Consider the following 15,749-nt stretch of genomic DNA (forward strand, 5'->3'; position numbering starts at 1 on the left):
AAAGGCCATGAGGCACTAACGTGCCTCCAAGATTCTCTTCCCAGGCTCTGGAACTTTCCTCCTCCCTCCTGGTGCTCAGGCAGTAAAGTTGCTAGGAAGGAGCCTCCCCACCGGCGGCTCTCTCCTGGGGACCTGCAGGGTTGGAGCAGAAGCCCGGGTCTGACAGGTGCTAGGCCAGGCCAAGCTGCTTCCCTCCTGTGTCTGCTCCCTGCTACCCTGTGAGCAGTAGCAGGTTATCTCAGGTCCCGCTGGTGCAGGCTGGCAGAGCCTGATGTCCTTCACGACGCCTGTGCCCTTTATGGCTGTGCACCTTTGCTAAAGGGACCTTGATGCCCAGTTATATGTGGCCATCGGCTGGTCACTGCTCTGTTCCCGCCCTGGCCCATTTCAGGGGGTGCCCTTCAGCCCCAGAAGGGAACTAGAATTGCAGTCCATAGAAGCGTCTCCTCTTTCCATAGTAGATTCCTGGCTTTGGGATTCTTTCTCCATTTGAATTGTCATTCGGTATTACTACTAATGAAACTAATGAATAAACTAAAAGATTTTTGAAGTTTTTTAAATCCTTAAAATAGATTTCACTAAGCACAAATGTAAATTTAGAGCAGTACATTGGAAGTCACTTAAATAATTATTTTTCTTTGTATCACTAATTTGATATACAATTTGGGTCACTTATCTCCATTGACATTTACGGTTAGTTTTTTTTTTTTAAACTTTATTATATTTGAGAGACAGAGTGCATGAGCAGGGGAGGGGCAGAGAGAGAGGGAGACACAAAATCTGAAGCAGGCTCCAAGCTGTGAGCTGTCAGCACAAAGCCCTATGCAGGGCTCAAACTCACAAACCGTGAGATCATGACCTGAGCCAAAGTCGGATGCTTAACCGACTGAGCCACCGAGGCGCCCCTCCAGTGTTTTTTTTTTGTTGATATATATTTTGCAATACATATTTATATGTATGTTTTATATATGAATACTAATACATATTGCAAAATATGTACCAATATATGCGGTATAAAATATTATAGCATGTAGTTTACGATATGCTAATTTTATAGACGTGTATATATATATGTACACACAACACACACACACAAACATACGCTGCTCTGCATCTTGCTTTTTTCATCTAACAAGGTCTCCTGACAATGACTCCATACGTAGGGATCTTTCTCCTTTTTTGGTATAGCTGCATGGCCCCCTCGTGTGTGAATACACTGTAGTTTATTCAACCATTCCTCTAATTATGGACATTTAGATTGTTTCTAATCTTCTAATGTTAGAGATGATATCACAGTGAATGACCTTGTGCTTACAGTGCTTGTGACCAGAGAAGGTATGTCTTCAGTGCCAGCCTCGAGGAATGGTGCCATTCTCAACACTCAATGCGTAGGTCATTGTGTTAGATGCTGCCACGTTTTCCTCCACGAGGTGTGTGCCCTTCTATACTCTGATCGGCAACATACACAGGCGCCTATCTCGTTACCACTTCAACACCAGAATGTGTTACCCAAATCCAACTTTTGGATTTTGGCCCATCTTAAAGGTGAGAGATCCTATTTCAGGGCAGTTCTAATTTACATTTCCTTGTGAGTGGAATTGGGAATTTTTTCAAATATCAAGAGCTTTTTGAATCTTCTTTTCTGTGAACTATTTCCGTACGTTGCCCACTGTTTCCTGGGTTCTAGCCTAACTGAAAAAAAAATTTTTTAACTCAAATCTTTGTTGATTCGAGCAAAGTCACTTTTCATTCTTACCTTCCACAGAGATGTCAGATACAAACTCCATCAACAAGGAGTCATCATTAGGACTGTACGCTGCTCCCTCATTCCCAAACTCACTCTAATCCAAAAAGTACTCGTGATCACTTACATTTTAACCTGTTCTCGTAGTTCCTGTTGAGTTGACTGGGGTAATTTGGCACCAAAGCATCGTTTCATTATTTTTCAAAATCATGGCCAGTCAGTTGATTCTGTTGGAACATGGTGTTAATGAAATAAAGGTGCTGGTTCTGATACCCATATGTGCCGTTGGCTCTACATTTAGAAAAGCTGTTCCCCTGCCAGGAGTGGGGCTGCCCAGCTGCCTTCCATTCAGACAGAAGTCTCAAAAGAACACTCTGTGGGTAAGGAAGGGGCAATGGCGTCATCTCCAAACATAGTCCCCCCGGGGGAGTGGATGCCCCAATTCCTGATTCTTTGGAAGCTCGGTGTAGGTTTCTGCCTGAGAATTTCACTGTGAGGTCAGCAGCCAGTTGAGAAGACACATGCGTCAAACGGGACAGCACGCACGACCCTGCATGGTGTTGTTTTCAAGCTGGCTGCCTCAACTGGAGTGGCACATGGGGCTCACTCAGTAGCAGTCCAGAACTGTGTGCAAAGCCCCTGTAACAGTTACCTGTTGCCACATAACAAATTACCCCAGGACAACAAGCTTACCATGACAATAAAAATATATTGTCTCTCATGTTTCGGTGGGTCAGAAATTCAGGAGCAGTTCAGCGGAGTTGTTTGGGCCTATGGCCTCTCCTGAGGTTGCAGTCAAGATGTCACCTGGGGTCACAGGCCTCTGGCATGACTTGACAGGGGCTGAAGAGCCCAATTCTGAGATGGTCTCTCATAGGGCTGATGCTGGCTGTTGTCAGGAGGCCTCAGTTCCTCTCCACGGGGACAGCCACAGGGCTGCTGGAGTGTCTTTGCAATGTGATGCCTGCCTTCCCTCAGAGCAAGAGATTTCAGAGAAAGCCAGGAGGAAGCTTCAGTGCTTTTCAGGATCTCGTCTTGACTCCAAACATCATCATGTCTGCCCCATTCTGTCTGTGAGAAGCAAGTCACTGGGGCCGGCCCACACTCAAGGAGAGAGGAATTAACTCCACCTTTTCAAGGGAGGTGTCTCAGAGAATTTGTGGACATATTTATAAATCGCCACTGTCCCTGAGGCCAAGAGACTTCTTCTCCCATACCTAAAGGGCTGCCTGACCCCTGGGCTGTAAGGCGTGCCCGCCTTTCTGGTAAGTCCTGGGAAATGCAGCCACCTCCCAGGTGGATGGCTCCCCACCCCTTAGGAAGGGACTTTCATCACATCTACTTGCCTTTGACCTATTTTTAACAGTGGAACTGGTTAAAAATGCACGTTGGACCTCACCAAGAGATTCTTTCTATTTCACTGAGTCTGAGGGGCTGGTGAATTTTTACAGCTACTTCCGATCAAGGAAGCCCTTTGGCCCTGGCCCAGAAAGACAGAGTGAGGCATTGGCTTTTCAGCACTGTGGTTTCTGTCCTGTGTGGTTTCTGTCCCAACAGTCCTGTCCTGCCCCACCCCACTGAGGGCAGGCTGGACCACCTCACTGGGCCTTTCAGGGCACTCAGAGATGCACATGGCAAAGGGTGAGCCCACGACGGATCCCCGATGGATGGAGGATGAATGGGTGAGCGGAGGAATTCATCATTCATCGAAGCACCGTTGTACTGATTTTGACGATGCTTTTTTAGAAGTTAATCTTCCCAATATTACCTAAGACAAATTCTTGCCAAACCACATTTACCCTTTCATGAAGCTTCTTGACCTAATTATTAACAATTTATTTAAAACACACACACACACACACACACACAGGGGATGAAGGAACGTGTCACACAATACCTTGAGAAAATAACTACATGCACCCAGAATTGGGGGAATTCAGTAAGATGACTGGCTTGGACACTTGAAAGAGTCTATGTCATGGAGGGAAAAACAGGCCAAGGTCCTGTTCTAGATCAAAGGCTGCCAAACTATGACCCACAGGTCAGCGGTCTATTTTTGTGAATAAAATTTTATTGGAACGCTGTCATGCTTATTAGCTTATGTAGTGTGTGTGGCTGCTTTTGTGCTAGTGACACAGTTGAGTGATTGCAACAGAAACAGTGTGGCCTACAAACCTGCAGTGTTTACTCTCCTGCCCTTTTAGAAGGAGTTAGCTGACCCCTGTTCTAAATTAAGAGCCCAGTGACTCTTCTACTCCAACCAATGACAGAGTAAGTAGTCCTGGCTAGCCACTCTGTCACACACAATTAGAGCAGCAGATGAGACATATTAAGTAATTGTTCTCAGACGTGAAATAATTGGCAGCACAGGGCTGGGCTTTCTGAGAGAAAGGAAACAAACAAAGTGAGTCTACAGTCATCCAGGCTTTCTACCAGAGGCATCTGCATTTCCCAACCCAGGGAGGGGGACACAAACAGAATACCGAGTTCACAGAGTTGGGAGATGACTGAGTTTTGACCAGCCAGAGGGGAAAGGCCTCCCGGAACACCAAGGACTTTGAGTAGACTATCAAAAAGGCCACACCTCAGGTTTAGGACTAACTAGCTACTCTAGATCTATCTCAACGAAGCCTAAAAGTAAGTCTTCTGGGCGCCTGGGTGGCTCAGTCAGTTGAGCGTCTGATTTGAGCCCAGGTCGTGAGCTCACAGTGTTTGAGCCCCGCGTTGGGCTCTGTGCTGACAGCTCAGAGCCTGGAACCTGCTTTGGATTCTGTATCTCCCTCTATCTCTACCCCTCCCCTGCTTGCGGTCTGTCTCTGTCTGTCTCTCAAAAACTAAAGTAAAAAATTAAAAAAAAAAAAAAAGTAGGTCTTCAAAGAATCAAGTTAATCCATGTATAAATTAACTATCCGTGAAAACAAAACTTAACCGTATTTAAAGAGGACAACAAGGATAGCTGCCTTTGACTCTTTATTCCAAGTTTACCAAGAACTTTAATCATGAATGGATTTTTTGAGTTTTGTAAAATGATTTTTTCTGAATCCTTTTCTTTTTCTGTAATAAACTTTTTGGTCAATGACTGAGTATCTCCCACCTAAGATCAGAAACAAGGAAGGAAGTTTTCTTTCACCATTTCTAGTGAACGTTCTGCTGTGGTCCTAGCCAGTGCAAACAGGCAAGGGAAGAAAGAGCCCACACATTGGAAAGGAAGAAGTAAAACATGGTTGTGAACATAGAAAACCCTCAGAATTTCACAGAAAAGCTACAAAAACCAAAAAGTGAATCTAGTAAGGATGGAAAACACAAGGTCAATATACAGTAAGCAACTGTATGTCTGTATTTCAGCACAAACAAGTGGGAAATGAAGTATTATTTACAATGTCAAAAAATGTTTCAGATAAATTTATATATAAATGTATATATGTGTACACACACACATAGTGTACTGAAAACAACAAAACACTGTTGAAATTGAACAAGCTCTAAATGAATGGACAGATTTTCCATGTTCAGAGATTCAAAGAATCAATGCTGGCAAAATGTCAGTTTTCTCCATTGATTTATAGATTCAAAGTAAACCCACTTACAATCTCAACAGGCATTTAAAAAAATAAAAACCAGGAAGCTTATTATAAAATTCATATGAAAATGTAAAGGACCAGAAGATTTAAAATAATTCTGGAAAAGAACAAATGTGGAAGGCTTACACGTTGATTTCAAGAGCTACTATAACACCTTGGTAATTGTTGTGATATTGGCATGGGATAGACAATGGGTTAGAGTCCTGAAGTAGATCCATATATCTATGGTCAACTTACTTATTTTACATGTTATTTTTCTTCTTTTTGAGAGAGAGAGAGAGAGAGAGATAACATGAGTGGGGGAGAGGAGCAGAGGGAGGGATGGGGGGAGAGAGAGACAGAGAGAGACAGAGAGAGAGAGACAGAGAGAGAGAGAATCCCAAGCAGGCTCCATGCTTAGCACGGATCCTGATGTGGGACTCAATCCCATGACCCCTGGAGTATGACCAGAGCTGAAGCCAAGAGTCTGATGCTCAACAGACTAAGCCACCCAGGTGTCCCCAGTTTATTTTTTTCAGGTAATCCAATGGGAAAAATATATTCTTTTCAACAAATGGTGCTAGAATATATGGAAATGGTGCTAGAAGATATGGATATATGTATGAAAAAAATCCTAACTCCTGTCTTACACTATATATAAAAATTAAATGGATTATAGGGCTACATGTAAAAGCTAAAACTACAATATTTCTAGAAAAAACAAAGAAGAAAATCGTTCTAATCTTGAGGTAGGCAAGGATTTCATAGACAGGACATAAACAAAGTACCAATCTTAAAAGAAAATATTGATAAATTGGACTTTATCAAAAATAAAAACTTCTCCTCAAAGCACACCATTAAGAAAATGAAAAGCCCAAGTCATTGGAGGAAAATATTAATCACACATAAACCTGGGGCATTTATGGGGCAATAATGCATACAACTGAGCCTAGGTGGCTCAGTCTGTTGAGTGTCTGATTCTTGATCATGCCTCAGGTTATGATCCCACAGTTGTGAGATCAAGCCCTGCAGTGGGCTCCATGCTGAGTATGGAGCCGGCTTGAGATTCTGTCTTAGTCTCTGCCCCTCTCCCTAGCTTGCACTCCTACTCTCTTTCTCAAACAAACAAACAAACAAACAAATAATAATGAATAAACCTGGCAAAAATGCATAGGCGCACATCAGTAACAAATAACCCAAGTTTTAAAGGGCAAATATTTTAACAGACAGTTGACCTTTGAACAACATGGGGGCTGAGACGCCATCCCCCGTGTGGTCAAAAATCTGTGTATAGCATTTGACTCCCCCAAAACTTAACTACGATAGCTTATTGTTGTTGACCCGAAGCTTTAACCCATAACATCAACAGCCAATTAACACATATTTTGTATGTTATATGTATTATGTACTGTATTCTTATAATACAGTAAGCTAGAGAAAAGAAAATGTTAGGAAAATCATACGGAAGAGAAAATGCATTTACTATATTGTAAGAAATCTGCATAAACGTGGACCTGCCCACTTCAAGCCCATGTTGTTCAAGGGTCAGCTGTACTATATATATGAGCGATAGACACATGAGAAGATGTCCAGCTTCCCTAGCGATCTGAGACATACAAATTAAACCATTAGGATCCAGTAATTCCACCAGTGGCTATGTGCCCAAAGAAAACAGAAACACTAATTTGAAAAGATATATACACCCAGATGCTTACTGTAGCATTAATTACAATAGCCAAGATGTGGAAGCAGCCCAGTGTCCATGGATAGAAGAGTGGATAAACATGTGGTATACACACACAATGGAATATTATTCAGCCATTAAAAAGAATGAAATCTTGCCATTTGCAACAGGGATGGAACTTGAGGCTATAATCCTAAGTGAAAGCAGTCAGACAAAGACAAATATCGTATGATTCCACTTCTATCTGGACTCTAAAAAACAAAACAAAACCAACCAAAACATAGGAACAGACTAATAGAGACCAAACTGGTGGTTGCCAGAGGGGAGGAGGGGTGAGAGGGTGGGTGAAACAGGTGAAGGAGATTATAACTTCCAGTATAAAATAAATCAGGCACAGAGATGAAAAGTGCCGCATAGGGAATATGGGAGTCAACAATATTGTAATAAGGCTGTATGGTGACAACTGGTGACTACACTTACCGTGGTGAGTGCTGAGCGACGTACAGAATTGTTTTAATAAATGCACACAGAAACAGCGAGATGAAACAGACCTGGCAGATATAATTGCTGAAGAAGGTGGGGGGGGGGGTGGTATATAGATTTTCACCGCAGTTTCGACGTTTCCGACTTTTCAGCATTACATAACAATAATCATAACAACAATAACAACAACCACTGGGGGTTGGGGGGGCGGGGGAAGCTAATGTTGAGGTGCTATGGTTTCCTCTTAAGTCTACAAGTTTTTCTTAGACCCAGATAGATACTTATGAGGACAGGGCGAGAGAGTCGTGATTTTCTCTGAATTCTTCTAACTGCTTGTTTTTGAACAGAATCCCAGCAACAAAGAGCATTACGAATACCTGTTTGCCTTCTGGCTTCTTTGGCTGCTCGCTGGTGCAGGGAGAGTCTCAAAACGTGTGTCAGGAGCACCAGGGCTGGGGCCACCTCTCTGCTGGCCTTGGCAGGAGGGAGGTGAATGAATGGTTAACTAGTTACCCACCCTGCATTGTTGAACCTTCTCTGAGCCTGCACGGGGCTCTCCCTGCAAGTCTTACAGCAAATGCAAATGCACGGCGGGGGGAACAAGGCCCAGGTGACCCTGTTTGTTAAACAGCGAAAACCTGGTTTACACCGGCACCTTATATAAGGCTACCCACGTCTTACAAAAGGCTACATTTCGGCATAAAAATGCCTCCCTCGGACCTACCCTGACACACTGCCCAGGGCTTTGGCAAGTGAGGTCCTGGAGATGGTGAGGGAAGGGAAAGAAATCTGGAAGCTCTTTCTCAGCAAAGCATGCCTTTCACAAGTAGAGGGAGGAGCCAGCGAAGAGAGGAGAGCAGAGTCTCAAGGGGAGGAGTCTGTGCCTTCTCAGGTGCTGAGGTGCCATAGATGGTGTGAGATGTTACAGAACCGCCCCCGCCCCCTACCCCCCCCCCCCCCCCCGCACCAGAAGTTAAGGGCTGTAGAAAGTTCCCTGGATCAGACTGTCGGGGCCAGAGAAATTTCCCCTGGAATGGGGTGGGGGGGGGAGTGTAGGGATTATGCAGGAGGGAGGATATGGAGGCACACTGTGCCAACGATTTTTCGCGAAGTTTGGGGCAATAGTTGGATGGCTGTGGAAGACAGCATGAGGTAGGGAAGAAAGGAGAGGGTTTTTAGTGTCTGGAGATCGGTGGGGAGAGGCTAGGTAGGGGGAGACAGGCTAGTTAAGGGAAGAGATAAAATTATAACCCAGGTGGAAAGGGGCTTAGCAAGAAGAGACTTCTCTGAGATAGAGGGAAGGCAACGGTGGGGGGTGGGGGAGCTGCGACAAAGATATCGGGTGTTTTGAAATAGTAAGATACCAGCATCACTCAGCCAGTTGCCCACCACACATGGTACTTTCCCAGCTTTGGAGTTGAGTGACTTCTTTGGTAACATCGTACTGCATATTTGAAAGTTGCTAGGAGTAAATCCATCACAAGAAAAACATTTGTAACGATGTATGGTGATGGATATTAAGTACACTTATTGCGGTGACCGTTTTGCAATGTACACAAATGTCATATCATCATGTGGCATGCCTGAAACGAATATAATGTGGTGGATCAGTTATACGTCAATAAAAAAAGCAAAAAACCTAAACCTCATTTTTGCGTAGATGTGGATCTTGGCCTCCTTCTAGTCAGTTAATTCAGGAAGTAAGTCTGAAGGAAGAGGAGGGAATAAAGAAAAACATATGAGGAGTCTGAGATGACGAATAAAGTTAAGCCGCGAAGTGACTGAAAGGCATAGAAAAAGTAGCAAAGCGGAGAAAGATACCAAGGAAGATCACATGAAATCTCCCGGAGAGATGGACAGTTAGGTCGTCCACGCACACAGACCCTTCTGTGGCAAAGCAGACTGGGAGTGTGCCTCTGGGTGAATCGCCGACTTTCCTAGATAATACCCTCCTTTAGGGTCTTTCCAGTTTCTTGCTGTGGTCTCCTTGCAGGGCTGTGAAAAAGTCACAGGCCTGTAGCCATTGGAGCCAACTCATGTATTTTGGTCCTGAATACCTGCTTGAAAAGCTTCTAACTTGACTGGGATCCATTCTCGTTGGGAAGAGACTGGCAGAGCAGGAAGATAAAATTTTATTTTACAACTTGACTTCCTTTGTGCAAAGCCCCAACTTAGTACGCATGCATATGTGAAAATGAATAAGAAAGGCTCTGGGACAAAATGGTACCTGGATGCAGGCTGTAGCAGGGTCTTGCTCCTGTGGGGTATGGCCGACAGGCTCAAAGGCAGATGTCCAAGTAGATTTGGTTTGGGGCTCAGAGGTAGTGATTACCTGGAGGGAGGCGCTTTAGAGTAGACGTCAGACTGGGCTTCTCCTGTCTATGGATGATGCTGACTTAAGGGTAATGAGGCCAGCATCCCTGTAGAGCCATTTTTACCATTAGGAGGTCCCTCTGGTGGCTGCCGCAAGTAACACCTCATGGTTCGGTTATCAATATTTGGGGCTGTAATAGGGCTTCCTTCCAGAAACACACAAATAAGAGAAATAATATTGCCCTCTGAGAGTTAAACCTAAAAAAGAAAAAGATCGGCTCAACACATATTGGACAGAACAGAGATCAGCAAATTTACTGTAGCAGACAGACTGCTTCTCCGGTGTGTAGAGAGCACAGCATGCATCCCGGGAATGTGTGCCTTTTCCACACTGTTCCCACCTTTGGAATGTCCTTCCTTGTGTCTTCTGGCTACCAAGATGCTACCGCCTTTGGAGTCTCGGTTGAAATGCCACCTCCCCGTGCCTATTTCTTTCCTGATTCTCCAGGTCAAAATCAAGCACCCCTTTCTCTACATTCCAGAATTAGGTTTTTAACTTTGTTGTCGTTCATACTGAATTCTATCTTGGAGTAGAGTTTGTGGTTACTTGTAAGTCCTCCCTACTACAATATAAATTCCTTGACTGTAAAAGCCAGGCCTTATTCCACACTTTATGTGTATCATGGGTCGCCAATAAATGCTGTTAAATGAAGCTAACAGCCAATCACAAAAAAATCACACATAGATTTCAGTCGAAAGCGCACAATTGTTACTTTCCCCGGAAGCGTGTCCTGGGTTGGGATCTCCAGAAATACCCTTGATTGGGGGATTCTTAGTTAAGGAAGTACTTACATGGGGAAAGGAGCGAGGAAAGAAAAAAGGGGTGCAAGGTGGGGGGGACGCTCAGCAAGGATGTGGCCTCAGCTGGAGACGAGAGACAGCCTGATCCCACCAAGTAGTGAAGCAAGAATCGTGCCACTGGATTGGTCCTCTGTGACGCAGTGAGGCTGGCCTTTTGTACCCCTGTGTCAGCTTGGCTTGGGCTGGGTGTTCCCTTGGGGGTCGGCATATTCCTCTGGGAGAGAAGGCTCCCATGGGCCAAGGGCAAGTCTCTGGACTGGGATCAGCTGTGAGCCATCAGCAGCCAACATTCACAGTAGCCACAGGGTGTCAAATAAGCCACAGGGTGTCAAATAATGTAAGAAGAGGATGAGAGATGGGAAATGTTGTCACGGCTCTCTTTGGGAAAAACAGTCTGCTACCTCAGCTTTGGCTGATTAAGAGCTTCCTGAGCTCCAAAAATGTGAGGTGGGGGTCAAGAAGAGTCACTCTGGGGTTTCCCAACTTGAAATTTCTAAGTGTGCTGGATTTTGCTCATTTCGTTTCAATTCGGAAGATAAGCAGCATGATTTGGAGGGAACTTGCTTTAATACGGAAGAGTCTGCTGTAGCCCTTTCCTTGGCAATGAAAGCAGAAGCAGCAGCAGCAAACAGAAGCATCTGGAAAGAGTCTCCACAAGGATCTGCAATTGGCCACGGTGGTTTTTAAGGAAGAAGCTACTGAAAGTCAGTTTTCCTAAAATACAGTCAGTGTCCTCTACTTGCTCAGAGTTTCTGCTCGTAAGTTTTGTTTCCATGTGATCAACACGGCAGCTCTTCAACTCTCCTTGCCCTTTTTCTATATCATGGCCCTTCTATTTCAGGTGACAGGCCCAGTCTTTTAGTTTCCCAGTTTCTGAGAAGCTGATTGCCTATTCTGTGGTTTGGAACCCGAGCTCACAGGTCATAAGTCCCTTCCTGCCTGAGTGAACAACTTGTCCTAGTTGGCTCAGGACTTTTCTGGAATTAGCACTCAAAGTCCTGCCTTCTGGGAACCCCCCAGTCCAACACAAACCAGGATGGTTGGCCAGCCTTCCCCCTATCTGTGGAAAGGTTGCCCTTGCATCAGATGCCCACCTCAAGAGGAGGAGGGCTAGGTCTTCTGGTGGCCAGCAGGGCTATTGTCTTCGTGCAGCGTGGGGTAGCTTCCAGGAGGAGAAGGTATGAGTTGGACCAGCGATGATCAACCTCTCTTGTTAAAACTATAACCGAATTAATTACTCATTAGGAGGGCAAGAATCAAGGTATTGTAAATACTTGTGCAGCAGTGTGACATAGTAGAATGAGCAGTGAAGGGGGGGTCAAAATACCTGGCTTCTGCCCCTGATGGCCGTGAAACCTCAGAGCCAAAGAATTCATGCTTCTGAGCCTTGGTTTCTCCATCTGTAAAGTGAAATCACAAGTCGAGAGCTTGCTTCTTCTCTTACCTTTTGTTTTGTAACTTCATTCTAGAGGATAGAATTACTCATACTCCTTGAGACATAGTTGGCTATCATCATTACAAGTTTTTCCCCTCCCCTCCCCTGCCCCTTCCTCCTCCCTCCCCCTTCCCCCTCCCTTTTCCTCTTCCCTCCCTTGCGCCCTCCTCCCCCACTCCCCTCCTCCCCGCTCCACCCCCTCTCCTCCCCTCTCCCTGCTTTCTCCATTCCTAGCGCTAATCTCTTTACTCCAAACAGGCAACCACATCAATGTGAAAAATATCATTGTAGTTTTAGGAGTATTGTTTTGTGTATGGATCTTTTATTTTCATATGTTATATTGCGCTACGGACTTCATTTTTTTTTTTTCTAACACTTTTTTACCCAGCACCAGTTAAAAAATATATCCTCAGGATGCTGGGTGTTGGTTTCCAAATTTTTTTAATAAACATTTTATAAACATTGTTTAGCGTTGCAGAATGTTCTGTTACCCAGGGTTCCAGCTAACTGGAATCAAATTATTGACGGGCTTTCTGGAGCAACAGAGGGGAGAAGGCAGTATCTGTAATCACTCCCCACATTGGCCAACTTTGGTCTGCATGAAGGGGACCAAGTGGATTAATATGCAGACACATTAATGGGGAATACGAGAACTGTTGGATGGCAAGAACGGTTATGAGTGCACCTTTGGGCCTCTAACTCTGAATGGTGAGGCCTTCCAGGAACCTGGCCGGTCTGCCGTCCTAAGAGCTCTCACTGGGGGAGCTCACCTCCTGCATAAGACTGGTGGACATATGGCAGCCGCTTAAGACCCCAGCCAGAGACCCACCTCGAATAGCGCACATATCGGCAAGCTCTAACTCCTCTTCCTGGGGCTGAAGAGGACCAGGCCAGCATCCGCATCCCACCGGGAGAGTTCCTGTGGTTATTAGCGGTTGTTAGCAGAGCAGTGTCTCCCAGGCTGGGCCACTCTCTTGGTGGCATCGAAGCTTAAAGGAGCCATGTGGTGCCTGGGAACAGGCTGCGGGTGGGGAGCAGCTGTGGGGTTCAGCCCCTCATGTCACTGCCTGCCTACGCGTGGGAGAATGGCTTCCATTTCAGACAGCAGCAATTCACACTGGGTGGCCTCTGCTTTCCCTCCCACATCAGCTCACAGGAGGATGACCCAGAAGGTTGAGGAGTGTGGAGCTCCCCTTGGAGGAAGCAGACCCTGCTGAGGGGCCTCTTCTCTCTCCCTGTGTCTGGCTCAACGAGGTCTTCGTCTTTATTCAGGCCTCTTAGTGAGCTCTGGGGAGATCCCTCGAAGCCTGACTGGTGAGGCCCGTGAAGTCGGGGTGGGATGAGGGTCCCTTGAAGTCGGTGGGGGGCGGGGGGGGATGAGGGGTGTCCCACCTGACACGCTTCCTCACAGAGGCACATCCTGACCCTCTTCCAGGCCTTAACTATTTCTGCTCCTTTCAAGATGCAAAACAAAGAAAAGCAACAAGAAAATTAAAGCCCAAAAATAAACAAACATATAAACAGACACACACAGATAACAGAGGCCCACTGTTTGCAGCTTCTTTTCTCCACATTTCAGCTGATTCTATGTTACTATGTGATCTCCTCAAGCTTCCCAGGGGAGGACACTGAGGCAGCCACAGGATTACGTACACACTCTACCCAAATGACTCCCTTTGTAGTGGGATGACTGAAACTGACCCTGAGAATCAGAGAAGTTTCATCTTGACCTTCAGCTAATCCTTAGTATCCGGGCAGTGGTTTCAGGGCCTCCTGACTTGGGCCTGGTACTCCAGCCCTACTAGGGACCCAGCTCCTCAAGAACCCAAGGGGAACACTTAAATGTAGCAAGATAAAATAACTACAGCTGACAGTCACTGAGCTACTAGGCTACGGACTCATTCCATGTCGTCTCACTCAATCCTCGTGCCCTTCCGAAATAGGTACTATTAGCAGCCTCTTTTTTTTTTTTTTTAACATTTATTTATTTTTGAGACAGAGAGAGACAGAGCATGAACAGGGGAGGGGCAGAGAGAGAGGGAGACACAGAATCTGAAACATAGCAGCCTCTTTTATAAATGAGGAAACTGAGCCTCAGAGAATCTAAGCAGCCGCCCCAGCTACACAGCTAGTAATTAGTGGACCCAGGATTTGACTGCTCTCAGCCACTGTGTGTATGTAAGCTCACACACACACACACACACACACAGATGATGCACACATGTGCCTTTTAGTTTATACACTGTAATCATTTTAATAATAACATTCACAGAATCATAGATTGTTGGAAACGGAAGTCACTAGAGATGGCCTGATTTATGCACATGCACACATACACACACAGAGAAATGAGAGGGAAAGAATGAAGGAACAAAGGAAGGATGAAGGAAGGAAGGAGGAAAGAAGGAAGAAGGAAGGAAAGAAGAAAGGAAGGAAAGAAGGAAAGAAGAAAGGAAGGAGGAAAGAAGAAGGAAGGAAGGAAAGAAGGAAGGAAGGAAGGCAGGAAGGGAGGAAGGAAGGAAGGAAAGAAAGAAACTGGGGACTTACTTTAGAAAAATAGTTCTCAATTGAGTAGCATCAGAATCACCTGTTACGACACACATCTCAGGACCACAAACCCAGAGCGTCTAATTGAGTAGGTTTGGGACGCGACCCCAAATTTGCATTTCTGACAAGGTCCCAGATGATGCTGATGAGGCTGGTCCTGCGCCCACACTGTGAGAACCATGGCATGAGGGTAAATTGTACACGTTAAGGACCATAAGACCCACTGCAAATGTTACCTAAACCTACTTAGGAATTAATGCCAACGAAGCCTGGGAAAACATATCCCCAGGAGAGTCATTCTCATCTGATCACTTGTTCTTAAATGCTCTCTTGACTCCCAGCAGCAGAACCAGAATGTGGTAGGCAGGATTCTCAAAATGCCCTACCTGCTCCCACAAGAGATTCCATACCCTTTATCCCCCTGAACCTATGAATGGGATATCATTCCTGTGACTACATTATGTTATATGACACAGTTGATGCAAAAAGGGATTATCCAGGTGAGTGTAATCTAATTACACGGCTCCCTTAAGAGCCCAGAACTTCTTATGGCTGTAAACACAAGTACCTAAATTTCCAAATTTGGAAGGGAGCTACTGCCTGATGCAAACCTACCCCATTCAGAAGATCCTCAGGCCTCGAGCTCCGCCCCTAGGGGGGCCCACCTTATTGCCTGCTGGAAATGTCAGTGGCTGTGACTTACATTCTAGCACCACCAAGGTAACATTCAGTTCAGTCGAAAAAAGAAATGTAAAGGTTGTCGGAGAGAACATCCTAAGAACCGCCTGTCCCAGTGACCCTCAGCAGACGCAGCCTGGCTCAGGAACACAGAGGGATCGCTCGTCAGCAGGCGCGTGCCCTTCATGGAAGAGCGGTTTAAAAACAGTTTAGGAAAACAGATTGCCCTCCTGCCCTGCTGGTTGGTCAGATAACACCCTTTCCTGTGGCTGAGATTAATCACCTGTAAAACTGAGGCAGTGCCCCTCACATGGGTATTAGGAAACTCAAGCAAGAGGCTGGGATGAATGCTCAGAGTCCATATGACAGCGATCCTCACCCCCCCCCCCAAATATTTGGTGATTCTTCAAGTAAAATACACAGGGACAATTTTGATTTTCTGCA

The 15,749-nt window shown here is 45.4% G+C and overlaps 1 long non-coding RNA gene across 1 annotated transcript; it reads right to left on the minus strand.

Moving 5' to 3' along the window:
• Nucleotides 1-10,960: 10,960 nt before the first annotated feature.
• LOC113593899 (uncharacterized) lies at nucleotides 10,961-15,747 on the minus strand. Its single transcript, XR_003414259.2, has 5 exons — nucleotides 14,628-15,747; nucleotides 13,473-13,534; nucleotides 12,910-12,999; nucleotides 11,973-12,045; nucleotides 10,961-11,864 (listed from the first exon to the last, which is right to left on the minus strand). It is a non-coding gene; the product is annotated as an uncharacterized LOC113593899 (long non-coding RNA).
• Nucleotides 15,748-15,749: the final 2 nt, after the last annotated feature.

This window comes from Acinonyx jubatus, chromosome A1 (genome assembly GCF_027475565.1).
Source record: "Acinonyx jubatus isolate Ajub_Pintada_27869175 chromosome A1, VMU_Ajub_asm_v1.0, whole genome shotgun sequence".
NCBI classification, from domain to species: domain Eukaryota; kingdom Metazoa; phylum Chordata; class Mammalia; order Carnivora; family Felidae; genus Acinonyx; species Acinonyx jubatus.